Here is a 26,875-nt window from a genome sequence, read left to right as displayed (position 1 = left end):
GAAGAATAAAGCAAATCGTGCTAAAGTCTTGTACCTATAATCCTGGGACATAGGGAACTCCTCATATGGCCCTTCCCGATGGTGATGCCCCCTCCTCACCTTTGCAATAATCTTTCATTCAACTTGCTTTTCTTCACAGTTTTAAAGATTATATATATATATATATATATATATATATATATATATATATAATCATATTATCCATGCCTAATATTTTCTTTAAAATTTTTAAATAAGTGATATAAGGTTTTACAGAAGAATCATCTTGTATGTTGTGATGGTTAATTTTGTGTTAACTTGACTGTACTTCAGGGTGCCAGATAAAACATTGTGTCTGGGTGTGTCTGTGAGGGTGTTTCCAGGTGAGATTAGCATCTGAATCAGCAGAGCAGATTGCTTCCCCACCTGGGCATCATCCAATCCTCTGGGGACCTGAATTGAACAAGATTGAGGGAAAAAGAATTTGCCTCTTTTCCCTTCTAGTCTACCTGTGCAAGTGAGGATATCAGTCTTCTCCCACTTTAGGACTGGGATTTATACCATCAGCGCCCGGTTCTCAGGCCTTCTGGAGTCGGAGTGGAAAGGCATCGTGGCTCTCTGGGTCTCCAGCTTGCAGACAGCAGACTGTGGGATTTCCCAGCCTCCATAATCATGTAAGCCAATTCCCTACAGTAAATATGATTCTCTGGAGAGTCCTGACTAATCTGATACTTAATACATACATGGTCTGATTGATGGACTATTTTACTCTATTATGTTTACAGAATTCATGCTCGTGGATACATGCAATTGTTAATTTCACTTTTACTGTTAAATCATATTCTATTTTGTGAATAGAATAATTACTGGGTCATAAAATAGATGCGTGTTCATATTTGTTTAATAAAATTAAATTGTTTTCCACCGTATTATACTAATTCCCAGACCCACAACAATATAAGAAGAATTTCTTTTCTCCTTTTTTTAAGACTTTATTTATTCACGAGAGACACACAGAAAGAGGCAGAGACATAGGCAGAAGAAGAAGCAGGCTCCCTATAAGGATTCGATCCCAGGACCTGAGGTCATGCTCTGAGCCAAAGGCAGACACTGAGCCATCCAGGTGCCCCTGTAAGAAGAATTTCTTTTGCTTTCTATTTCTGCCAATGCTTGTTCTTGTCACATTTTATTATTATTATTATCATTATTATTATTATTATTTATTTCCAAACTGGTACTAGAACTAATCCTTTGTCCTGTTGTCACAGCTTCTCCTAGATGGTAGCTTGTCCTTTTACTCTCTAAATGCAGCTTTTTAATGAAGAGGAGTTTTAAATTTGAATGTGTTCGAATTGTGTCTTAAGAATTTTTTCTTCATAGCAAGGTAAGCAGTAACTCAAGCCTCAAACCACAAGAAAGCTGACTGATGGATATAAATCTTCAGGTGGATGCTCCCCACCACAGCAAAGGTTGAGAAAAGCAAGTCGACTCCTATCTTTCTTTGCAAGGTGCATTCTGAATCCCTTTCCCCCATTACTCATTTTCTCATTGATTCTAAGGTCCTTCAAGGGTCCTACTTCCATTAAAAGATGTCCAGTTGCCCTCTCCCTTGTACGAGCCCTTGCATTTACAGTCCTAACGTGCTTCCATTGGAACTGAAGATCTTGGCATATAAAGCTTGGTAGGCACTTCAAGCAGCCTTTGGCTTTAGCCAAGCTAACTCTTTGGATTTTCCTTGGTGTTTTACCATCTCTGTCATGTATTCAACTAGACTTCTTAATGGTTTATCTAGACTGAAGTTGTTTTCCAGTGAGAGGATTTTCTGGGGTATTTGGTTTGACTTATGGTCAGAAACCGAAGTACAAACACACATTTTCAGACAAAAAAAGAACTTGGGGCACCTGGGTGGCTCAGTGGTTTAGCATCTGCCTTCAGCTCAGTGCGTGATTTTGGGGTTCTGGGATCAAGTCCCACATCGAGTTCCCTGTGGGGAGCCTGTTTCTGCCTCTGCCTATGTCTGTGCCTCTCTCTGTGTGTCTCTCATGAATAAATAAATAAAGTCTTAAAAAAAAAAAAAGAAAACCCATTATCATTGGGTGAATGGGTTTAATGGGTAAAGGAATATAAGGTATAGCAGTAAAGAACTGAACCCAATTCTTGAGCACAAAAGGGAAACAAATAAGAGCCAAGGCAGATTTTATTCTAGTTTCTCTCTGAATAGGTGGGGAGCTGTGTAGAGTTCTCCCCATGTCTGACTAAAGTTCCTTTAAATAATTTATCAGAGGATCACCAATATTATTTAAATTACAGAACAATTCCTAACATGTAAAAAGATACTTTTAAAAAATTTATTATTTTTTAAATTTTTATTTATTTTTAAAAGTAAGTTCTATGCCCACTGTGGGGCTCAAACTCATGACCCTGAGATCAAAGGTTTCATGTTCTACCGACTTAGCCAGCCAGGCACTCTAAGAGCTTTTTTTTCTTTAAAGACTTATTTATTTATTTGGGGGCAGCCAGGCACATGCACACAAGTGCATGAGCTGGCGTGGAGCAGAGGGAGAAAGAGAGGGAGAGAATCTCAAGCAGACTCTTCACTAACTATGGAGCTCAACGTGGACCTCGATCCTACAACCCTGAGATCATGACCTGAGCCGAAATTAAGAGTCAGCGCTTAACTAAGCCAGTCAGGCACCCCAAGAAAATTCTTTTAATGGCAATTTTAAAATATGAATATGAAAAAAAGAAAAATAAATAAAATATTAATATGATTCTGTCATCTTTTGCTTAACATGCATCAATATCAAAAGCTTTCCATTGTTTACAAATTCCTTAGCATGATAAATAAGGCCTTCCATTGTCTGCACCTCTGCATGTACTGTTCTCTCCACCCAGAGTTCCAGTTCTCTTGTTTTGTCCACCCAATTTGCTCCTACTCATCTTTGAGAATCTCCATCAACTTCATCACTTCCATAACAGTTTCTTCCTTCACCCTCAATTCCTACTCCTGCTCAGATGATCTGTTCCTCCTCCTTATTCCATTGAATGAGCTACACAGCAAATTGTGTCACATCGTGCTATATTGTTATTTGTTATGTTACTGTTTGGCCACTGAGCACACTAAGTTATTTGAGGACAGAGCAGTATTCCTAGACAGTTTCTTATCCCAAAACACTCAGTTATTGTACCTGGAACAAATAAGGTGTTCAAAAAATTGATCAAATGACCAAATGGAATGATACAATTTCCTGATCAGGTTGGAGGGCTGTACATTTAAAAAATAAAATCAGGAATCTCTTTCATTATGAAATCTGGAAAGTATCCCCATTTCAGCTTTTCCTTAGTTCCTGTTAAAATAACAGTGAAGTAGGGCCTCCGGGTGGCTCAGTTGGTTAAGTGTCTGCCTTCAGCTCAACCTTGGAAAGGAGCCCTGCAATGAGCTCCCTGCTTGGTGGGAAGCCTGCTTCTCCCTCTCTCTGCACATACCCCCTTCTCACCTTCTCTCACTCTCTCAAAAAAGTGAGTAAAATCTTTTTAAAAAATTAACAGTGAGACTAGAGAAAAACGAAAAATAAAACTTGTCTCTGTGAAATAAATAAAATCTTAAATAAATAAAAAAAAAAGAAAACTATCTCCAAAAGTTGAGACTAAAAGACAAACTAATGACAGAATGTGATGGTAACCTCTACCAGCAATAAAACAGATACAGCTGGACTAAAAATTAAGGACATCAACCTTCACATTACTAGATTTTGTCTTAGCTCACACAGGAATTCTGGAAATAAAAAGCTGAAGGACATAGCAAGCCCATCTAGAAACCCACCCTCTTTATTCCCATACTGAAGAAACATAGGGATTGTACTAGTAGAAACCATATGCTAATTAACCTTCAACACTTTGGGCACTGACTTCAGATACAAGGGGAATTCTCTTATCCTCCTCTGCTTCATCATCTATCAAAAAGATCCCATAAGAAACAACCATGCAAGAAATGAAAGAGAAGTAAGAGCTCCTCAGAGAAATGGGGGCTCACAGTAGTGCATTCCGTTCATATAAGGACAATTCCCAGCAGTGAAATATGTGTGGTTTGTGTTCCTGTGTATATAGTGGGGAGGGGCAAGCAGAACCTCTTCTCCAGTGCACGCCAGTAATTTTCTTCATTGGATTGGAACAACAGAGGTCCAGTCAGTGAAAAAGGGAGAAGGTTCCTGTGTCCTGAAGATTATAGCTAAGAACCTGTCCATTCACTTCCCATACAGACATCTGAAAAGCAGATGAAACCATCAAACAATGGGGTGGCCCCATTTATAATTTATATCTTTTACTTATTGGTAAACATGCAGTGTGTGCAGATTTCTTATGAGTATGGGTAAAGATAATAAGATCAAATGAAGTATATGAATATTTTTTATAAAAAATAAAGAGGACAGCATCAAAAGGACTCGAAGAAAACCCCAGCTCTGAAAATGAACTACTGGTGACCTTAGAAACAAAAATTCACAAGGAAAGAATAAACTACAGCAAAAAGAAAAATAAGATAAATTGATGAAGTAAAAAGAGAGATAAGTGAAATATTAAAAGACTAGCATTTAACATTTTAAATTTTATTTGGAAGAATAAATATATATAAAAAGCCAAGAAGGGGATCCCTGGGTGGCTCAGCGGTTTAGCACCTGCTTTCGGCCCAGGGTGTGATCCTGGAGTCCCGGGATCGAGTCCCACATCGGGCTCCCTCCATGGAGCCTGCTTCTCCCTCTGCCTGTATTTCTGCCTCTCTCTCTCCCTCTCTGTCTCTGTCTCTCATGAATGAATAAATAAAATCTTTTTTAAAAAAGCCAAGAAATTCTTGAAATGGGAGAGCACAGAGGAAGGATTTACTTTACCAAATACTAATAAATTACTGTATTAAGTTGGATTCCTTGACAATGGACTCTGAAGTAGAGAATTATGTGTAGGAATTTTATTAGGATGTATAATTAGGATCACACCTGTGAAAGAGTGAAAAAGCAAGATTAGGAAGAAAGAGGCACTAGTAGGCACCTACAGCATCTCCCTTCCCCCTGGTGGGTGGCTGGAACCTCAGAGTTGGCCAAATCGAAGCAAGAGGCTGGATCTTTGTACTTCTGCATCGATCAGTTATGAAGTTCAAGCTTTTGCAGGAGGAAGCAGTTAACCTTGGATGAGCAGCTCCCTTGAGCAGAGTGCAGTCCCTAGGGAGTGAGTGGGGGTAATTAATGCCTCAATCCTACAGGGGGATCTTGGTGGTATCTCACAGCATCCACTGAACTACAAAAGGAAAATAATTGAAACTCAGTGATACTATATCTATATCCTTAGAAGTGAAGAAAAAGTTCAGAAACATATCCAGAATGTGAATATATATATATGAATCCAGAACACAATAAAAGAATACAGATAATTAGGAGAAAAGAGTGGATTATTCAATAACATTTGGACAGGGGAATTAACACTTTTGACAAAATTAAAGTTATACCCTTAGTGTAGGACATAGATTCGCTCTATAGAACAGAGATCTAAAAAATCCAGTGACTTAAATATGATAGTTACTACTGTCTCATTCTGTATTCTGGGGGAAGGAAGTCTAGAAGTGGAGTTGTGACTCTAATACACTAACTGTCCACATTCCCTTTTATCCAGTTATTCCGCCATTATGAAAGCATGGCGCTTTTTGTATGTCCCAAGATGTTACATAAACATGTTGTAAGCAGCAAGATTGAGGACAGAGAGAGGGAAAAGCTCCTTCCTTTAAGAAAAGATCCCCAAATTGTATACATCACTTACACCAACATCCCACTGGCCAGATCATAGCTGCAAGAAGACTGAGAAATGTATTTTATTCTGAGCGGCCATGCACCTCACCAAAACACAGGCCTCTGATTTCTAGAGAAAGTAAGAGAGTGAGCATCAATGCTGGAGAATAGCTCTGTCACAGATGTCAATTCGAGATGAATTAAACTTTTATTCCTAAAAAATGAAATGAAAGGGTGCCTGGGGTAGCACAGTGGGTGAAGCATCTGATCCTTGGGTTTGGCTCAGGTCTGATCTCAGGGTCATGAGATTGAGTCCCACATTGGGCTCTTCATTCAGTGCAGAGTCTTCTTGAAATTCTCTGTCTACCCCTCCTACTCATGTACTCCCTCTCTCAAATAAATAAATAAATAAATAAATCTTTCTTTAAAAAAAAAATAAATGACAACTACTGGCAGCAACTTGTGCTCGTAGGTGGGAAATAAATCCTCTGATATATAGATATTAAAAGTATTATTATAATCAAGCCTGTTGATCTAGGCCTTCCATTTCTAGTTCTTTTTCCTGGGGAATGAAACAAGGATGTATGCAAACATTTAAGTGCAGTGGGTATCACAATATTGTGATTATTAATTTAAAAAAAAAAGAGAATACCAGGAGATTGTTAAATATTCAACAATATGAAACCCATAAAATGCTTTTATTTCTTTATGTCTCTATGTAGAGTTGACTCAAGCTACAATGGAATACTATGAAGTAATTAAATAGTTTATTGCAAAGAATATTTGATGTAATGGCAAATATTCAACCTGTGTTACTGAGTGAAAAATTTTCAAAGGGGTATGTATTACAGGATACAGTTTTTTAAGGAGTATGGGCACAGAGAGGAAAACTTAAAGAGGATAAAACAAAATGTTAACAGCGTTTATCACAATTTACCTATATACTTTACCTAAACATTTATGAAGTATTACCTTGAAGAAAAAAATAAAAGTATTTAAAGGAATAGAGAGTCTAAAGGGTTAGTAGCATTTAAGAGGCTTGCAGCATAATGCACAGGTTCATGAGTGACGACAGAGAAGGGATGGCACTTGACATGGCTCCTGGTGGCTTTTAAGGACATGTGGCATTTTACGTTTGTAAGACGGGAGGAACATTTATAATGGCGAAGTGATATGGGAGAGTAAAGTTTGTTCAGAGAAGAGTGAGAAATTGAGTGTCCTGGAAAAATGAGGCTGGAAAGTCAGGCTGGAATCAGATTACAAAGTGATTTAAGAAGCTTGAACTCTTTCTTTTGGATAATAAAGAACCATTGGAGATATCACTTGGAGGGGATGGTGTGATTGGATTTGACTACCGAACTAGGCAAGATATATTTTTCCAGTCCCTCACCTTCCTCCCCAGCTGTGCCTCTCACTTCCCAGCAGATGGCCAGGAACATCCTGGGGTTTTCAGTTTCCCTCTGCTTTCAGGAAAGCCTCACTCTTAAATTAGTCATTGTACCTTGTATTCCCCCAAAATTCATACATAGGAGCCTAACCCCCAACGTGATGATATTAGGAGGTGGAGCCTCTGGGAGGTGATTAGTTCACAAGGGTGAAGCTCTCATTAATGAAATTAGTGCCCTTATAAAAGCCACCCCAAAGAGCAACATTGCCCCTTCTGCCACATGAGGACACAGTGAGAAATTGTGAAACAGGAAGTGGCACCTCTCCAGACGCAAAATCTTCTGGACCCTCGATCTTAGACGTCTCAGCCTCCAGAACGCTGAGAAATAAATTTCTATTGTTTATAAGTCACCCAGTCTATGGTAACTTATTATAGCAGGCTCATGGACTAAGACACACTTTGTTATTTAAATGTGTTTCTTTTCACCAGGGATATGCAATTGGAATGTTCTTCACCACCCTAGACCTCTTAGAAACATTTATTTCATTTATATTTCCACGTATACTTCTTTTTTTTTCCATGTATACTTCTGTATAAACTCATTAGCATGATTATATCAAATATGCTTTTTAGTGCATTTTTATAACAGATTTGATTCTATTTGCTCCAGAGTAGTTTTTCATGCGTACATAAACGTCTAGCGTCATATCCACAGCTACACATAAATGTGTGTGGGATCTTTGTCGTCATTAACTTTACAAAAAAAATGGGCTCATATCACACACGCTTTATTGAATGTGCAATCCTTTCTCGTCGATAACTGGAAATATCTTCAAATTAATTGGTGTACGTCTATGTCGTTCTTTTCAAAACTGCACATCTTGTTGTTTCTATGTTGTTCTATGTTGTTGTTCTTTGTCTTGCTATTTCTATTTTAGTCATTTTCCTACAGATAGATTTGCTTCACTTGGTTTCTAGTTTTTCATCAGTACAAGGCAATAAACAGGGGATACCCTAAAAACAGTATTTCTGGGTCCAAGGATATGTGTCATTATCATTGCAATAGGTAGTGGCCATGTGGCTTTTCCAAAAGGCTGTAACACTTCATTTCCAACAGCACCGGGAAAGAATGCTCTGTTGTGGAGATCTCTACCCGTGATAAATATCATAGCTCTTTTTAACATTATTGTTGCCAGCCTGATGCATATAAAATGTCTTAATTATTATTTTAATTTGCATTATCTGACCACTCATGAAGAGCAGCATCTTTTCTTATCTGTTGGATCTGTACTTCAAGGGTTATTACTTATATCCTGCTTTCCAAATTTTTGTGCCTTCATCATCTTTTTTTGATACAGGGCTAGCTGACTGGTCAGTTTAGATTCTCCTTGGCACAGTGTCCCCGAATACTGTTAGAATTCACAATTGAATACCTGAACTGAGTCTCCTGGCCAAGTGTCTCCCTTGAGAGAGTTAGTATGCCTTACCTAAGCCAGATAAACTCCAGGTAGGAGGAATCAGGAAATTCACTCACATCCCTCTTCGGGGGAAAAATGGGTGAGCAGTACACAAATCCCTAATTTCTAAAAACACCTAAATGAGTGAAGTGCCTTATCAAGAAATGCAGGTCTGTAGCTGTGGGATAAGGTCTCTCCCACTGTGTCAAATACCACCTCTGAAAACATAAACTAGCCTGCAAATAAAGCATTCTCTGGGCATAACAGGATTTCAGAATGACAGATGTGACTCTGGGCAGTTTTGAAGGATCCTCTGATAGGGTGGCGTGTATCTCTCTCGCTGATTACTCAGTGTCTGTACTCACCATTCTAATCTATCCCAGCCAGCTGCATGCAGCAGATTATTACCTAGTCAATATGGAACACAGCCAACTGCTGAGGAGGTGTTGGTCATTACGCCAGCATGCTGAGCAGTCACTGAGACCAGCCCTTTCCCCTGGAGCCCGTTAATAATTAAAATGATGTGGATTGCTTGATCTTCTTGACGCTGCAATAAAAAAAAATGGAGAGACTCAGTCTCATTTTGATGACTAACATCATCTGAGTTGCAAAAGGTCTAATGCCCAGTAGGAATTCTCTGCTCCTAGATGCTACCCAAAAATACCCATCTGGCCACTGCATCCTCATCCAGTATTAGCTGAGAGCACAGGCTGCTCTGATTGATTCTAGCCCATTTGCTCCAAAATGATAAAAGAAAGAGACCTCTCTGCTTCCCTTTTAAAACAATAATCTTGGGGCGCCTGGGTGGCTCAGTGGTTGAGCGTCTGACTTAGGCTCGGGTCATGATCCCGGGTCCTGAGATCAAGTCCCGAGTCAGGCTCCCTGCAGGAAGCCTGCTTCTCCCTCTGCCTGTGTCTCTGCCTCTGTCTCTGTGTCTCTCATAAATAAATAAATAAAATCTTTTAAAAAGCAATAATCTCCTTGATACCAAAATAATTACATAACTACAGACACTAAAAAGGAAAAAAAACCATCCCTGTACATTTGACAGGTCCCCAGATCAAATCAAGAAAGATTAAATGACTTGCCAATTACAGCTAGCCAATGTCAGGATCAGGACCCTAACATGTGTTCCCTGACTATAGCGTGAGTATTAGAATGCCCATGGATGATTTTCAGGAAAACTGCGAAACCTCTAAAACTGTGTGAAAATTTTGTATCTTCTTTCTTCGGGGGGAGGGAAGAAGTCCGTGGTTGTCATCAGATTCTCAAATGGGTCCCAGGTCAAAAATGAGTTAAGAGTCACTATTCCAGGGGAAACTTAACTCCTCACTCTGGTTGCCAGGAGGGACCCTCATAAGGACCAGACCACATTAGAAATCTTGAAGATAAATAACAAGACCCAGGCAGAAGGCAGTGTAATTTCAGTGCAGAAGCAGAGATTATGGGGACACCTGGGTGGCTTGTCAGTTAAGCATCTGACTTTGCCGCATGAGGGTCATAATCCCAGGGTCCCAGTATTGAGCCCCGCGTCGGGGTCCCTGCTCCGCTGGAAGTCTGCTTCTTCCTCTCCCTCTGCCCATGTTCCTGCTCTCTCTCTCATGTTTTCTCTTTCTTTCAAATAAATAAATGAATAAACAAAATCTTTAAAAAAAAGAAGCAAAGAATATGATTCTTTTAGCTTTCTAATTTATTCTCTATATGCTCTGTTTTTTTGTTTATTTCTATTTTTTGTTTTGTTTTGTTTTGTTTTGTTTTTCTGATAAGGCAGATGTGATCACATGGAGATCTGAGTGTCCTTTGTTTGGGACTTTCCTTTATACTTTGATAGTCAAGGGATCCTACGGTCAGACTCCGGATGGAAGCCTGGGGAAATGGACTCAACTGGCTCCATTCAAGGCTTCTCCAACCCTTCTCAACTGTCATTATCTTTGATGAGGAAGAGCCAGAGGACATTTGTGTAGACCTTCCTTGATCCAAAAGAATACCAGAAGCTGAGACTTTGCTATTCAGCTCAATTCCCCAGAGCAAGAGACCTGAAGTTCATGTAGGAGCCTAAGTAATAATAAGGAATGTAATGAGTAAAAGGCTGATAAATAATAAGACATTTACCTGGAGGGGCCACTCTGTGCAGCTTGCAGAGGTCCAGCTCAGGAATAAGGGGCTCCATGGGGATACAGAACTTACAGGTCGGCTGCATCTGACATGACTTATGTATTTTCCTATTGATTATCTATGGCATCTAACTGCATTCAGGCATCCAACAGATATCATCAGAGGATTCTATAGGGGAAAAGCAACCCCCCCTTTTAAAAATATTAATTTATTTGAGAGACAGAGAGAACATGGGGACAGAGGGAGAAGCAGGCCCCCTGCTGAGCAGAGAGCCCAACTCAGGGCTCAATCCCAGAACCCTGGGATCACTACCAGAGCCAAAGGCAGATGCTCATCTGACTAAGCCACTTAGGTGCCCCGCAAACCCCTTTTAATAGCAATGCCAGGGAACCTAGATTTGTAAAGTAAGTCTGGTATACATTGCCCAGCATATTTTCATATACATACATGAATATGTATATGTACACAAGCACACATATGCACGTGTATGTGTCAAATACTTGCCTGCGGTAAACAGAAATGATTTTAAACATCCCACTTCTTTCGATGATCCACATCACTGGTGGTCCTCAGTAATGCAAATACTGAAGAGATAGAGACTACCCATATACTCTCCTTCATCATTTGTGGCTTAAAGTTCAAATGGCCAGCAGGGCTGAGAACAACATGGTATCTCCCTCTGGTAACCAGCAAAGAGTGTCTGTCTACTGCTGATTCTGGATTGTCTAGTTGGCATAGCACAGCTCCAGCCAGCTTCGGTTTGAAAGCTACTGCATCAAAGTCCTGTGCCTTAAAAGGTCCATTTATTCCATAAGAATTTATTATGGGTTCGTTCTGTGAAAGTCCCTGTTCTGAGAGCTGAGACACAGAAAATTAAAACCATTTCCTTTTTCTTGGTGGAAAGAGACAAGAAGCCAATTAAATGAAAGCAATCATGTGAGATGGTGATAATAGTATTGGAGAAAAAGTAGGAAAGAAGGACAGAGCTGCAGAAGTGGGGCAGGATGGACATGTGCGTGTCATCGAAGATCAAGAAAGCCTCACTGAAAAGGAGATGTTTAAGCGAAAACCTACGGGAGGTAAACGTGTGCCATGTGACTGTGGAGGGGGAAAGAGCTCTAGGCAAATGGACTGTAAATGCCAAGGCCCTGAGGCAGGAATGTGCTGGAGACCAGTGTTGCTGAGGCACAGTGACTGGAAAGTTGAAGAAGTGACAGTGGGCCATGATTTGGCACCCAGGAGTGGAATCAGACTCTGATGTTTTATTTGATTTAGGTTTTTTTTCTTCCCCTGAGCTACTGAACAAATAACTATTTTTTCCCCCAAAGAATTTAAATTTGAAAAAGGTAGCTTCTGGAAAAAAGGTTCTATGGTGTTCCCCTCATAATCTCTCTCTGTCTTCCAATTCTTATCACCCTCAGGCCTTCTTTAGCTCTGTAGTGGCCCCTACTTTTGTGGCACATTTTAGGATTTCCACCTTCAAACTCAAAAGTGGGTGAGACCCAGCAGCATCTGTCTATCACCAAATCAGACCCATGAAATACATGCTGCGAGAGAAAAGTACCAGTCGTTGGCCCACTGTGAGGTCACTGAGGGGAAGGTCTGGCTCCAGGCCCAGCACAGCCCAGGATCACATCTCTGGCATCCTGAGAAGGACCTTCTGGCTTGTGTTTACTCCCTGCGGCCACTGCTCATAACCTGTGGCCACAAGCCAATAGCATAGGATATCGGCCCTGCCACAACTTCTGGGTTTCGCTTCTAGCCTTGATAGAATTCCAATAGGTTCACTGTCCATCTTCCTCCAAATCTGCCTGTCCCCTCATGTCCTTGTAAAGCCTGTGACCAGTTACGTGGTCTAGACTCTGGGCAGTACAACTATGTGCAGCACCCCCAATTACAAATTTTTTAAAAGTTTTTATTTACATTCCAGTTAGTTAACATACAGTGTAACATTAGTTTCAGGGGTACCACATAGTGATTCAACACTTCCATACAACACCTGGTGCTCATGACAAGTGCCCTCCTTAGTCCTTATCACCTATTTCAAACATCCCCGCATCTCCTCCCCTGTGATGACCATCAGTTTGTTCTCTATAGTTAAGAGTCTGTTTCTTGGTTTGCCTACCTCTCTCTTTTTTTCCCCTTTGCTTTTTTTGTTTCTTAAATTCCACATTTGAGTGAAATCATATGGTATTTGTCTTTCTCTGACTGACTTACTTCATTTAGCATAATCCTCTCTATCTCCATCCATGTTGCAAGTGCCAAAATTTCATTCTTTTTTATGGCTGAGTAATACTCCATTGTGTGTGTGTGTGTGTGTGTGTGTGTGTGCATGCTCTCTCTCTCTCTCTCTCTCTCTCTAGAGAGAGAGAGAGCGAAGACCTATATATATATATATATAGAGAGAGAGAGAGAGAGAGAGAGAGAGAGAGCCATCACATCTTCTTTATCCATTCATTTATCAGTAAACACTTGGTCTGCTTCCATAATTTGGCTATTGTAGATAATGCAACTATTAACATTAAGGTGCATATATCCCTTTGAATTAGTATTTTTGTTTTCTTTGGGTAAATACTCAGTAGTGCAATTGCTAAATCCTAGGATAGTTCTATTTTTAACTTTTTAAGGAACATTCATACTGTTTTCCACAGTGGCTGTACCAGTTTGCATTCCCACCAACTGTGCTAGAGGGTTCTCCTTTTTCTACATTCTTTCCAATGTCTGTTGTTTCCTGTGTTGTTAATTTTGGCCATTCAGACAGGTGTGAGGTGATACCTCATTGTAGTTTTGGTTTGTATTTCCCTTATGAGCAGAGATGTTGATCATCTTTTCATGTGTCTTTTGGCCATCTGTATGTCTTTGGAAAAATGTCTATTCATGTCTTCTGCCCATTTTTAAATTGGGTTATTCATTTTTTGGGGTATTGAGTTTTATAAATTCCTTATATATTTTGGATACTAACCCTACCAGATATGTCATTTCCAAATATCTTCTCCCATTCTGTGGGTTGCCTTTTAGTTTTGTTGTTAGTTTCCTTTGCTGTGCAGAAGCTTTTTATTTTGATGAAGTCCCAATAGTTCATTTTTGATTTTGTTTCCCTTGCTTCAGGAGACATATCTAGGAAGAAGTTGCTACAGCTGATGTCAAAGAGGTTACTGCCTATGTTCTCCTCTAAGATTTTTTTATGGTCTTAAACTATTCCAAAAAATAGCAAAGTAAGGAAAACTTCCAAACTCATTCTGTGAGGCCAGCATTACCGTGATACCAAACCCAATAAAGACTCCACTAAAAAAGAGAACTACAAGCCAATATCCCTGATGAACACGAATGCAAAAATTCTCAATAAAATACTAGCAAACTGAATCCAACAATACATTAAAATGATCATTCACCAGGGTCAAGTGGGATTTATTCATGGGTTGCAAGGGTGGTTCAATATTAGCAAATCAATGTGATACACCACATTAATAAAAGAAAGGATAAAAATCATTTGACAAAGTACAATATCCATTCATGATATAAAATCCTCAACAAAGTAGATTTAGAGGAAACATATTTCAGTATAATAAATGTCATGTATGAAAAACCCAGAGGAAAAACAGAAACTTTCCTTTATGGGCAGGAACAAGACAAGGATGCCCACTCTCACCACTTTATTCAACATGGTACTGAAAATCCTAGCCTCAGCAATCAGACAACAAAAAGAAATAAAAGGCATCCAAATTGTCAAGGAAGAAGTAAATGTCTCACTATTTGCAGACCACATGATACTCTATATAGAGAACCCTAAAAACTCCACCAAAAAACTGCTAGAACTGATACACAAATGCAGTGTAGGATAAGTGTAAGTCCTAGGATACAAAATCAATGTATAGGAATCAGTTGCATTTCTATATAGCAATAACGAAACACCAGAAAGAGAAATTAAGAAATCAATCTCATTTACAGTTGCATCAAAAACCATAAGATACATAGGAATAAGCCCAATCAAAGAGGTGAGATACCTGTACCCTAATTAAAATTTGAATCTACCCACTTATCTCACTCTCCCCTGCTGTGAGCCTTGGTCCTCTGGTAATTGCCCTTCTAGCCAAGTGCTCATGTGGCCTCCAGCTGTCCTGCCTGATTCTTTCTATACTGAGAGGTGAGATGATATTTCTCAAGAGCAAATCTGATCATATCACTCTTCTGGAGAACTTAGGAGAAAATCCAAAATACTTCATATGGCCAACAAGGGTGTGTGATTTTTTTCCCCCCTCACCTCCTTCTAGAACTTAATATGCTTCACTTGTCTCCCTGTTTCCTAAGCTCCAGCAATTTTGCCTTTTTAGCTCTCAAACATACTGAGTCACTTCCCACCTAAGACTGCATTCTCTGTATCCTCTACCTGCAGCACGCCTTCCCATGCGTGCCCTTCTCTTCTCAGTGACTCCTATGTACCTGTGTATCTCCAGAGGTGTGGCTCTTCCTCAAGAACACCCATCCTCATACTCCACTAAGTTAGGTGTCTCCCCTATATGGTGTTTCTCTACCCAGAACTTTTATTTTATGGTACTTAGGTCATTGATTTATTATGTGATCGTTTATTTATTATTTAGATTATAAACCCCATGAGTGCAAGGATTCATTCTTTCCTTTTACCATGTGTTCTCAGCTCCTGTTTTAAAAAATAATAATAATTGTAGGAGTGTCTGGGTGCCTTATAGACTAAGCATCTGCCTTTGGCTGAGGTACTGATACCAGTATTGCAGGGATCGAGCCTTGCATTGGGCTCCCTGCTCAGTGGGGAGTCAGCTTCTCCCTCTACCTGCCATTCCCCTCTGCTCATGCTCTCTCTCTCTACACTCAATTTTTTCTCTCTCTCTCTCTCAAATAAATAAAGTATTTTAAATAAAAAAATTTAAAAATTGTATTTATGATATTTGTTAAAGATGGTAAAGCAGACCTTTTTCAGGGGTGCTAGTACAATGGGGTTTTATAGTAGAGGAGACATCAAGCTCAACTCTGAACATGAGTGCAGGTGGGGATTTACAGCCAAACAGCAGGAAGGGGGGTAGTGGATGAAGAGCATCATTTAAGAGGAAATATCAGAGCTGAGGAACTATTGCTAGATCAGCTCAACAAGGTTCTTGCTGAAGGCAGATCAGGGTAATAAGTATCAAGGGCATGGAGGTGAGGACTTTGGTCAGAGTTTTACACCGACCCAGTAGGATTTTTATTTCCCTGGGACAGAGCCCAAGCCTGGAGCCTTGAGGACTTAGCAGGCCTGACTCAATTTGGAACACAGTCACTGCTAACACAGTGCCTAGCGCATAGTAGGTGGTCGACACACACACACACATATATAAAGTGAAGTAGGTGGTGGAGAATCTGTTGGTGTAGGAAAGAGTGTGATTCACCAAGAAAGCTGCCCACTCTCATTTTATCCCTACCATGAGCTTATAGACAAGCTCTTCTCAAAAACTGAAAAATGAATTTAATAATTTAAAATGTCCTGAACTGTATCTGAAGTTGAATTTTCTTTGAGTTCATTTTGCTATATGGCAAAATAAAGGGCCTTGAAAAAGTATCTTTCCCACAATAGATACATAATTCTCTAAGTGATTTTTTAAAAGCTTAGCCATAGATTTAGAAAGCAATGTTTCCTTGTAGAATAATATTATTTATGCTGTGTTCCACTCCAGACAATTTCCCTCTTTAAGCCAATAGGAACAATTGCAAGCTTCCAATGGAAACCCGAAATATTAGCAATCGTCTCATTAAGTCACTTAAACATTCTAGTCACCTCAATGCCAGTTACTTTGCCCAATAAACAAGAAAGCAATTCCTCTTCCTACTTAAAATCACAGCTACAAATTTTAAAATCATTTCATGGTTGTGTGGACAACCAAGTTATTCTGCAAATGTATTACTATAAAGACACAGGGGGCCTTAAGCTAATTCTCAAAACAAAGTGCATTAGATCAGCTTCAGGATATTTTTCGTTTTCTTTTGCTCCTGGCTCCTATTTCAAGCCTTAAAAGGCTCTGGGCCACACAGCTTGGGTACTCCTTATGACTACCACGATCAATGGAAGGTCAATTGATTTACTTTGCTTTTAAGTAGATAACATGCCAAGTGACCTTTGGTGGATCAAAATGTGATTCTCTCAAAGACTCTGATCTTTTTTCAAAAATCAAAAGATTTTTTTGGGAAAGAGAACTTTTTATTACTTTTAGTTACAGAAAACTCAACAGTGAACACTTAGCCCAGTTTGGTGACAAGTTGTTTAGATTTTGCCTCTTCCAGTTTGACTATGCCAACTATGAACTTTAGATCCAGGATGCTGCCTTCCAGGGATGGCAGGTCTCATCGAATCTGTCATTGTTATTGTTTCTGACAGCTTCCACCAGCTTCACTTCAGCTCCTTTGTCTTCTGAGTTAACCTATGTGAAGATGACAGTGGTGCAGGTTTTCCTGTGGACCAGACACCCCAGTCTGGCCTTCCCTTTGATAATGTGGTAGGGAACCCCCATCTCGTGACATAGAGCAGGCAGGAGGACAGCCAGCTCAGTGGGATCCACATCATGTGCAGTCACTACCAGTTGAGCCTTCCTGTTTTCCATTAAGGTGATAATAGTATTAACCACCTTAGCCACTTGAAGGACAGGTGACCTCTTAGTGGGGATGTCCCCTTTGCCCACAGCTTTGTTTTCAGCCTGGGGCCAACAGCCTCTGCTTCTTCTCTTGCTTTGTCTCTGGTCTGTATCTGTGGGCCAGCTTCAGCCTTCGAGAAGCTGCTTGGCGGCCCAAGACCTGAATGAACTGATTAATCATGAAAATACTTTTAGATGTTTACGTAAAACAGCCCTGTGCCATTGCAGCCCAATGTAGCTGGGCCATTTGATGGAGGATGAGGTCCTTTTTGAGCTTGATGACCTGCTCGATGTCAAATTTTTTGGGCATTTTCTCAAGCAAAGGACTGATTACCCTCTTGGCCTACTTCATGACAGCAGGGGCTGGGGCTACCTCCTTCTCCTTCACCTTCTTTCCTTTCAGCATCTTGGTTGGCTAAAAGAGAGCAAGAGCCAAAAATAAAAAGATTCCATGATCTTTGAGTCAGAGCACTGCCTAACTCTCAAACATAGCAACTATTCTCACCCTTTACCCTAGTGTGCCTGCCATTTCCTTTTTTGTTGTTGTTGTGATTTCATGATTTTTCTTTTATAGAGCCTTTTCTTTGGTTTAAAAATGCCTTGGGGCGCTTGAGTGGCCGTCAGTTAAGTTTCTGCCTTCAGCTCAGGTCATGATCTGGGGCCCCAGGATCCACTCCCACCCCCCAAGTTGGGCTCCCTGCTCAGCAGGGAGTCTGCTTCTCCCTCTGCCCCTCCTCTCTCCCCCTGCCCTCCTCCCTGTCCCCATATTCTCTCTCTCTCTCGGATAAATAAATATCATCTAAAAAACTTTTTTTTTAAATGCCTTGTTTGTTTTTATTTTTGGAAATGAGTTGAATTTAATAACAATATATAAAAAGTTAAATTTATTTTGTAATTACCGTATGACACTGTAAAAAAGAAAAACACAAAATGATACTAAGTAATGCTTGTAGAAGTGTTCATAAGAAGCAAAAGTACAAAACACACGTGGGAGTGACACCCCAACCCTAGGACCCTGGAGACCTCCCAGAAAAGAAAAAAAAAAAAAAAAGAAATGGGCTGGTGGTTGTAATTTAGCTTTAAAATTTGTCACATTCGAATGCAGTACACAAAGTGATATTTGCAAAATTGCAAGCAAATATGCTTAGTGGCTCACTCCCAGAACCCAATCTGGAAATGCTCCAGAGTGAAAATGAAATTGATGGACCCGACTAATTAACTGAAAGACTGTCAGAACCCCCCTGGGACATCTCAAGTGGGTTGGCGTGCGTGGGAACTGAATGCCCGACTGCAGGAGGACCGGAAGCCACAGTAAATCGGTGGCTAGAAGATCTCTTAACTGTTCTTTCTTCTCTCCACAGGTTAGCCCAAGCTACTCAGCCCAAGTCACCACATGCAGGAAGAAAATCTGAGTGACAACCTGATGCTGGAGCCAGGGACGGGTAGAGTCTAAGTGGAGCCAGAGCCCAGGAGGTGCAGGACAACAGGTTGCAACAAGTCCTGGTGACCTCCCAAGGGAAGTGACGAGCCTCTGGTAACATGAGATCACAGAGAAATATGATGAGCATCCAAAATTTAGCTGCAGAATCAATGTGGGGCAAAGCACAATGAATTGATTTCACTTCTATGAAGAATCTAAATAACCAAAGTAAATGAAGAAATAAAGAAACAGACTCATAAATTGTGGAGGGAGGTCATCAAAAAGACATGACAGCCACTTGACCTGTGAGATGGACCCTTGGGCACTCGGAGGCTCCTCCTCACCCTTCTCACCCCTCCCCTGTCCTTGGAATGTGAGTTGTACTTTCCTGCTCCCAGAGGCTGCTCCTAGGACATGGGCTTGAGCTAGTGAGGTGGGGTGGAGCACACTTGCACCAATTACATAACTAAACTCAGTGAAGGCCTCTTTACTGTTAGGATTTGGTGGAGAGGTTTGGGGATCCATTTGTCTTGCTGCTGCTCCAGACAAGCATTCTATGTAAGTTTCTTTTGCGTATTGAAACTGCCACCTACCAACCTGGAGTAATCTTCAGTCTTCAGTCTCCCCTGCCCTACTGGCAGCCAGTTTCAGATTACACCAGGGAAGCTCCAAAGAGGATTGTCAACCAACACAACTACAGAGAACAAACATGGTTACCAGAGGGGAGGGGTGGAAGGATGGGTGAAGGAGATTAAGAGGTACAAATTTCAAGTTATAAGATGAGTAAGTCACGGAGATGAAAAGTACAGCATAGGGAATATAGTCAATAATATTGAAATACCATCATATGGTGACAGTTGGCAACCTCACTTAGAGTGGTTAAGTAATGCATAGAAGTGTTGAGTCACTATGTTGTACCCCTGAAACTAACATAACATTGCATTGACATGACTCTATTTCAATTTTTATAAAAATAAACAAAAAGTACTTTTCAAGAGGATATAGCCAAAGAACAAGCTACTAAACTGGAAAAACAAAATGTAAAGGAATTCTCCTGGAAGATAATAAGTATGGCATAAAAGAAGAAACTATAAAAGAAATGTTAAGAGTGGAGGAGGATGGGAGAAGCTTCAAAAGGAGAGAATACAATCAATGGAGGGGAGAAAATATTTGAAGAAATAATGACCTAAAATTTCCTATAAAGAAAGAAGGAAGATCACAGATTATAGGTTTTTAGGAAATGTCAATCAGAGAGATAAGAAAAGCCCACACTTTGTTAAGATCATCAAAGTCAAAGATTCCTCACACAAAGAAACACAGGTCAAATTGATACTAGATTTTTCAGCAATGATATTAGATGAGAACAAGGCTAATATTTTGAAAATGTTGAAGGAAAAAATAAATGTAGAATGTTTAGAATGAATAGAATGTTTTCCTCCAGTTGAGTTTTTGTTTAAGTGCAATAAAGATATACTCAAGCATATTATTGTGTCAGAAGGATTAACACAAAGACTGTCTTTGAAACTACTCTTGGAGGAAGTATTCTGGCAAAAGAAAATGCATCCAGAAGATACAAAGAGATATATACAGGAAGTAAAGGTGAGTAAACCTGAATTTGGATTTCATACACACGATTCGTATATTGTTTTGTGTCTAGATTTTTTTGTTTAATGTAACGTCTTTGAGATTCATCCACATTGTTATACATGTCATCTGTGATACTTTCAATTATTCTGAATTTTAGGGATCAGAGGAAATAGAGTCAAAAGGGCAAAAAGCATAGATTTGAAAGACCTGAGCTGAAATTCTGATTCTTCTTAGTTGTGTGACTTTGCACAAATGATGTAATCTTGGGGCTATTTGGATAAATTTCTATACCTCAACTTTTTAAACTTCAAATAACTATAATAATACTCAGCTCATAAAGTCGCTGTCAAGATTGAGATAAAATAAGTGAGAACATGGTGCTAGACACATAATAGTTGTTTCAGAAAAAAAAAAATGAGAGAGATTTGTTCCATCTGAATAAAGCAGGCTAGTCACAGATATTGACTAATTACACTGCTGTAATGACCAACCACAGAGGGGATGAAAAGAAGCAGAAATTGTTTTTTGTTTTTTTGTTTTTCCCATCAAACATGACAATAGAAACCTTATTTTCTCCCTTGAAATACAATTTCAAGATTTAAAAGGGATTATATATAAGAATATATAATTTCAGTTTGAAAACAAATGAGCAAACAGTTAAACATTGAGAGCCGGTGGCAAGACTTGGGGGTGGGGAAGGGGGTTGGGTTGGACACTCTTTTGTAAGTCTTATCTTGAACTTGAGAGTCTGGATCCCAGCCATTTTCACCGTCTTTCCTCAGGGAGGATAAAATTAATTTGAGAGATTTAAAGATAGGCATTCCTGTTATGTTAAATGCTATGACTCAGGCAAAAATCTCTTTCATGAGACTAAAACAGAACCAGCATTAAAACGAAATGATAGACCAAAAAAACCCATCATTCTCCTGCCTGTGTTTCAATCAGCTCAGAGAATATCTTCCCATACACATTAATTATTCCAAGATGTAGAGAATAAAAATGTAACAACCATTTCCAATTATCTGTGCTGTTCCTTAAAAACTAAGGGGCGTGAAGCACTAAAGAGCTAATTTAGGGAGGAAGGCCGTCTTTGAATACGTTGAACACCCAGACGCCTTCGAGTACACTGACACTTTGTTGTCATCTGGTTTGATGTGACAGTTGAAATTACCATTTAGCTGAGGCATTTCTATATTGGTAATTCTTGGACTGGGCATTTTACAGTGGAAAAAAAAAGTAAAGCAATCATTTTTCTTCTTGTGGTTAATTTTACATGAATAGAAAGAGATAATACAGTTTAGTCCTTTTTCTAATACTTCCGAATACGGTTGACCTTATAGAAATTTAATTATAAAATACATGTTTGAACCTTGATGAATCTATTAGGAGGCTGTAGCACAGACAAAAGATTTGGAAGTAATTTTGCTCAAATAAGAGCCACAAAGTTAAGAAATATAAATATGTCATTGCCTAAAAGAATGCTTTACATCTTTATGGTGTTCTTTAGGTTTCATATATATTTATTCATTTATCTATATATAATCCTATAAAATAGGTAGAGTGAGGGTTAGGATCTCCACTTTATAGGCAGAGAAATTTGGACTGAGAATTTTGAGAAGACTAATAGTAGAAGTGATGATGCTTCTTCCCAGATGTTTTTGTTGCCTCAAATTTTTATGGTCCCTTTACCATTTATGAAGCATTTAGAGATAACTCGCTAAGGCAGAAATTCAAACCAGGTTCATCCAAAAAGAAGGGAATGAACTGATTCCCATAACGAGGAAACCAGGATGATCAAATGCAGACAGACTCAGCTCCCACCTTGTTGATGTTTCTCGCTTCCTCTACCTCAGCCCTGCTCTGTGTGTGTCTGTCTTTCCCTCCCTCTACAGGTAGGCTTCCTCTACCTGGCTCAGTAGGCAAGTACAGGCAGCCTCAATACCACTTCCTCCCAGCACCCACAGTACAAAAATGCCAGGACTAATCTTTTTCATTTGCTCCAGTTGAAAAAGCCAGGGTGACATGCCAAGTTTTAGTCATTCTCTGAGATCAGAGTTGTATGGAGCTGTGATTGCCACAAGTAGGACCTTGTCTCTTATGTGTTACTTGGGGACAGAACATGTGACTGACCACGTGATGGGAGAGGATGATGCCTCAAAGGAAAGGATATTGGCACATATTCATTGTCTCCTGTGTAATGGCATAGAAAGAAACAGACAGGCGGCTTAATGGGCCTGATTAGAACCTTTAGAAACAGATACATCTATATGTAAGGATTTATTGCAAAATTTTTCCGGAAGTTCAAAGAGGTGGGGAAAAGATGAGTTATATAATTAATGCTGCAACAACTCAATTGATAATGTGAAAACATCAGTATTTGTTGAAGGTAATGAAATGAATGCATGAGTGAATAAGTGAATGAATGAATGAGTTAGAGTCCAATTCTGCCACTTATAGCTCTGGGATCTTGGGTTAGTCACTTTTCTCTCGTAACTTCCATCTTCACTGCGATTCTTCCCTTTTGGCAGATTAAATAAGCTCTTGAAACCACAGGAGCCCAATGGAAGTATTAGCAGAGGACACAAACACAAAATAAGAATAAACAACCCAATTTATTTTGTGTTACAAAATAAACACAAGAAGTGCATTGAAAACATTAATGCTAATACTCCATTTTAGTGGAAGAGTGGACACTGATTTGAATCAGTATCACTGATTTCAAATTTAAGTTGGTATAGCCTCCTTGGAAAATGACGTACAATATATTGCCAAAATTCTACAAACTGTGTATGTTTTCTCATGCTGACATTTCACATCTATGAATTACAGCTCTATAAATTACAAATGTAACATTCTTATGATTTAATTACAAAGATCCCTTTCTAGCATTGTTTGTTAGCATAATTAGAACTGACCAACATATCCAATAATAGGGAATCACTGAATAAATGATGGTATATCAATAAGTAGAAACACCACAATCATTAAAATGAATTTGTAAAACAATACTTAATGGCACAAAATAGTCATTGTGTATTTTTATATTAAAGTAGAATTTACAAATAGTAACAGAAGTAATTCCATCTCTATAAATAATATGTATTTGGTTGATTTTTTTTAAGAGCTGAAGGGTGCACCATGTAACACGGACAGATATTGCCAGTTAAGGACAAAGACTTCACAATCTCACCAACTTTGCTTATTTCCAAGTCTGTTCTTTTTAAACCTCAATTTCTTTTGTTCAAAATGGAAAGAACCAGACGTACTTTACTGTAAAAACTGTACACTTTAAATGAGATAGTACACAACTAGTGTTTAGAATAGTGGTGTGTAGCACATAAGCACTCAATATATGGTATGGAAAAATTGATGCACCCAGAAGTCAACTGCGAGTGCTCCTATGTGGTTGGACAATGGACTGTTTTCATTTTGTTGTTTTGTTTTCTACAAATTCTTCATAATTTACATGTAAGTTTTGAAAATAAACACAAAGATGAAAGTAATTTTATAAAAAGCTTTTGAAAATGTGAAGAACAATGTAAAGAGACTGGTGGAAAAGAACCAACATGGAAATTGTAGCTGTCTTTGAATTTTTAGCAATTAAAAAAAATTTCTCTTGATTTTCAAAACGTTTTATAACAACTATGTACTTCTTTGTTAGTTTCCTATTCTATCTCCATCTTGTTTTATCCTCACCACCCTTTCATCTTCCAAGGTAAGGGTGGGGAATACAAACATGAAGTAATGGAAATCATCTTCTTTGCCAGCGAAGAGATTCTGTTCCACCTTCTGCACATTGCTTCAAGCACAACAAAGTCATAATAACTGTGGATTTGCTTTTTTTTTTTTTTAAAGATTTTATTTATTCATGAGAGACAGAGACAGAGAGAGAGAGAGGCAGAGGGAGAAGCAGGCTGCATGCAGGGATCCTGACATGGGACTCGATCCTAGGTCTCCAGGATCACACCCTGGGCTGAAGGCGGCGCTAAATCGCTGAGCCACCCAGGCTGCCCTGGATTTGTTTTTAATTCTCAAATTGGACGTGCCATTTGGTATGTTGTCTGAAACTTGGTGTGGCTGTGGGACTTAACATCTGCATTTAAGACTTGCCAGAAAATCAGAAATGAATTCTCACAGGAATTAACACTGCTTTCTTTCTGCGTGGCACACGCATACATAATGTTCAGAGCCTTCTCTGATGGTACTGTGTTCTCATGGAAGACTATTCTTTTGTCCATTTTTTTCCATTGCCCCTGTAACGTAAGAAGGATCCAGACACTTTTGCACATTATTGCTTCCACACCTAGGGAGGAGAAGTGTTTACTGTCACTGTCATTATCACATTAAAGTGTGCATCAACTTATTTTATCAGGTAGATCTTCTTCTGTAAGATGATCTGCTTTCACTTACCTCCAGAGCACTGATTTTTAATTTGATCTTAAGATAAAAAAGTTATTCCTCTAAAAATACAAAGAAATGTCCATGACTATACAGTATTAAGATTGCAACACAGGAATAAAGAAAAAATTGATTGTGCCCTAAGTGTCCCAAATGTTCTTGTTGCTAAAGAAAGTGAATGGGCTACAGGCCAATATAGCTCTATCTTATTAGTGAAAAAATGTCATTTTGATTTATATTAGCTTAAGAGCCACAAGTTTTCACTCACTTTTAATTTTATGTTGGATTTCTCTGCATGAAAGTAGGAAGACAGCCTAGAGAAAACCAAAATAGATCCAAACAAAATCCACCAGCCATCAGTATGGAATCCATGAACATCTTGTCTCTTTTTGCTGGCCTTGCTTACCCTTTCATAATCTGAAAATGGACTAAATGACTCCATAGGAAAAGCAGGCATTGCCCAGTAGGAGGTAGAAGAGTGATTTTTTTTTAAAGATTTTATTTATTTATTCATGAGAGACAGAGAAAGAGAGAGAGGCAGAGACACAGGCAGAAGGAGAAGCAGGCTCCATCCAGGGAACCCGACATGGGACTCAATCCTGGGTCCCCAGGATCAGGCCCTGGGATGACGGCAGTGCTAAACCGCTGAGCCACTTGGGTTGCCAGAGTGATTTTTTTTTCTTTAAGATTTTTAAATTTTATTTATTCATGAGAGACACAAGCCTGATGTGGGACTTGATCACAGGACTCCAGGATCACGCCTAAGCTGAAGGCAGACACTAAACCGCTGAGACTCCCAGGCGTCCCTAGAAGAGTGATTTTTAATAATACAGGTGATCTCTCAACAGATAGACTAAAGGTCTGGGCTGAAGAGAATTTTCCTAGCCTGACTTGTTAAGACTGCTTCCCAGTGGATAACTTTTGGCCACAACGTCTCCATCAGCTCTCACGTAGCACCAGGTTGTGTAGGAGCTAACTCATTATTCTGATGTACTTTGACTCTAAAGAAATATTTAAAAGGGAGAATAGCTCAGAGTAAGGAACAAAGGAGTTAGACTTCAAGTTAGTATTTATTAAATGTGACAATATGAGTGACAAACAAGATGAATAAGCTCTGGAAATCTGCTGTACAACATTATACCTGCAGCCAACAATTAATGTATGGTACACTTAAAAGTGTGTTAAGAGAGCACATCTTGTGTTACGTGTTCACAAGATCTGCTTGTGAAATGAAAGAAAGAGAAAGGAGAAGGAAAAAAGGTAGAAAAGGAAGAAAACTGAATGAGTGGATAAAGAGATCTGAGTAGGAGTCTTGGGTCTGCCACTTACAGGTCAGGGATCTTGGGATAATAGTTATCTTCACACAGTTACACACAGTCTTCATTAGATTGTTGGAGGATAAAATGAGATAGCAAGTGTGTAAAGCACTTGGTAAACAGTGTATATAAGTGCTCAATAATTACCTCACTTTGAGATGATGGTCATGTTACCCTCTCCAGCTTCATAAACACGGCAAGAAAAAGTAATGTTAGCCAAGACACAAAAATATCTTCTCTGGCTGATGCCTTATTTCTTCAGACTTTGGCAAACACTCTCGCACTGGAGAGGGTGTGGCACTGAGACTATTGGAAGAGCTAAATGACAGGAACAAAGGGAAAACTTTTCCCCCAGAACAAAAGAGCAGTCTCACTAAAGTTGGAATTGTACCTTCGCTACAAATCAATTCAGACAAAGGAAGGTTATTTGTTGTGTGCCATTTGCCAAGAATAAAAAAAGAAATCTAGGACTTGGAAAATAAGAAACATGTTCACATTCTTTTCACTTTAAAACTGTTGCTCGCTGCATTTGCATCTATTGTAACAAGCATCCCTTTCATTTATCTTGAAAAGAGGCTTGATTTGCCCCCAGAAAGATGATTACTCTTAGAACTTCTGACCCTATTAGGCACAAGGAAACCTGCAAGTTCTACCGGAACCTATTTTCTTCTTTATGCATACCCTTCCCTCATTTTGTGGCTTGAGAGCTTCTAGGGTCACTGGTCCACACTGAGCATGCATCTAAAATGTAACCCACTGAACTGTTCTATCCTGTTTTGAATTCATAGCCTGTTACACTGCAGCAAGCAA

The sequence above is a fragment of the Vulpes vulpes genome, chromosome 9 (genome assembly GCF_048418805.1).
Source record: "Vulpes vulpes isolate BD-2025 chromosome 9, VulVul3, whole genome shotgun sequence".
Lineage (NCBI taxonomy): Eukaryota > Metazoa > Chordata > Mammalia > Carnivora > Canidae > Vulpes > Vulpes vulpes.
Note: the sequence above shows the minus strand (reverse complement) of the source record.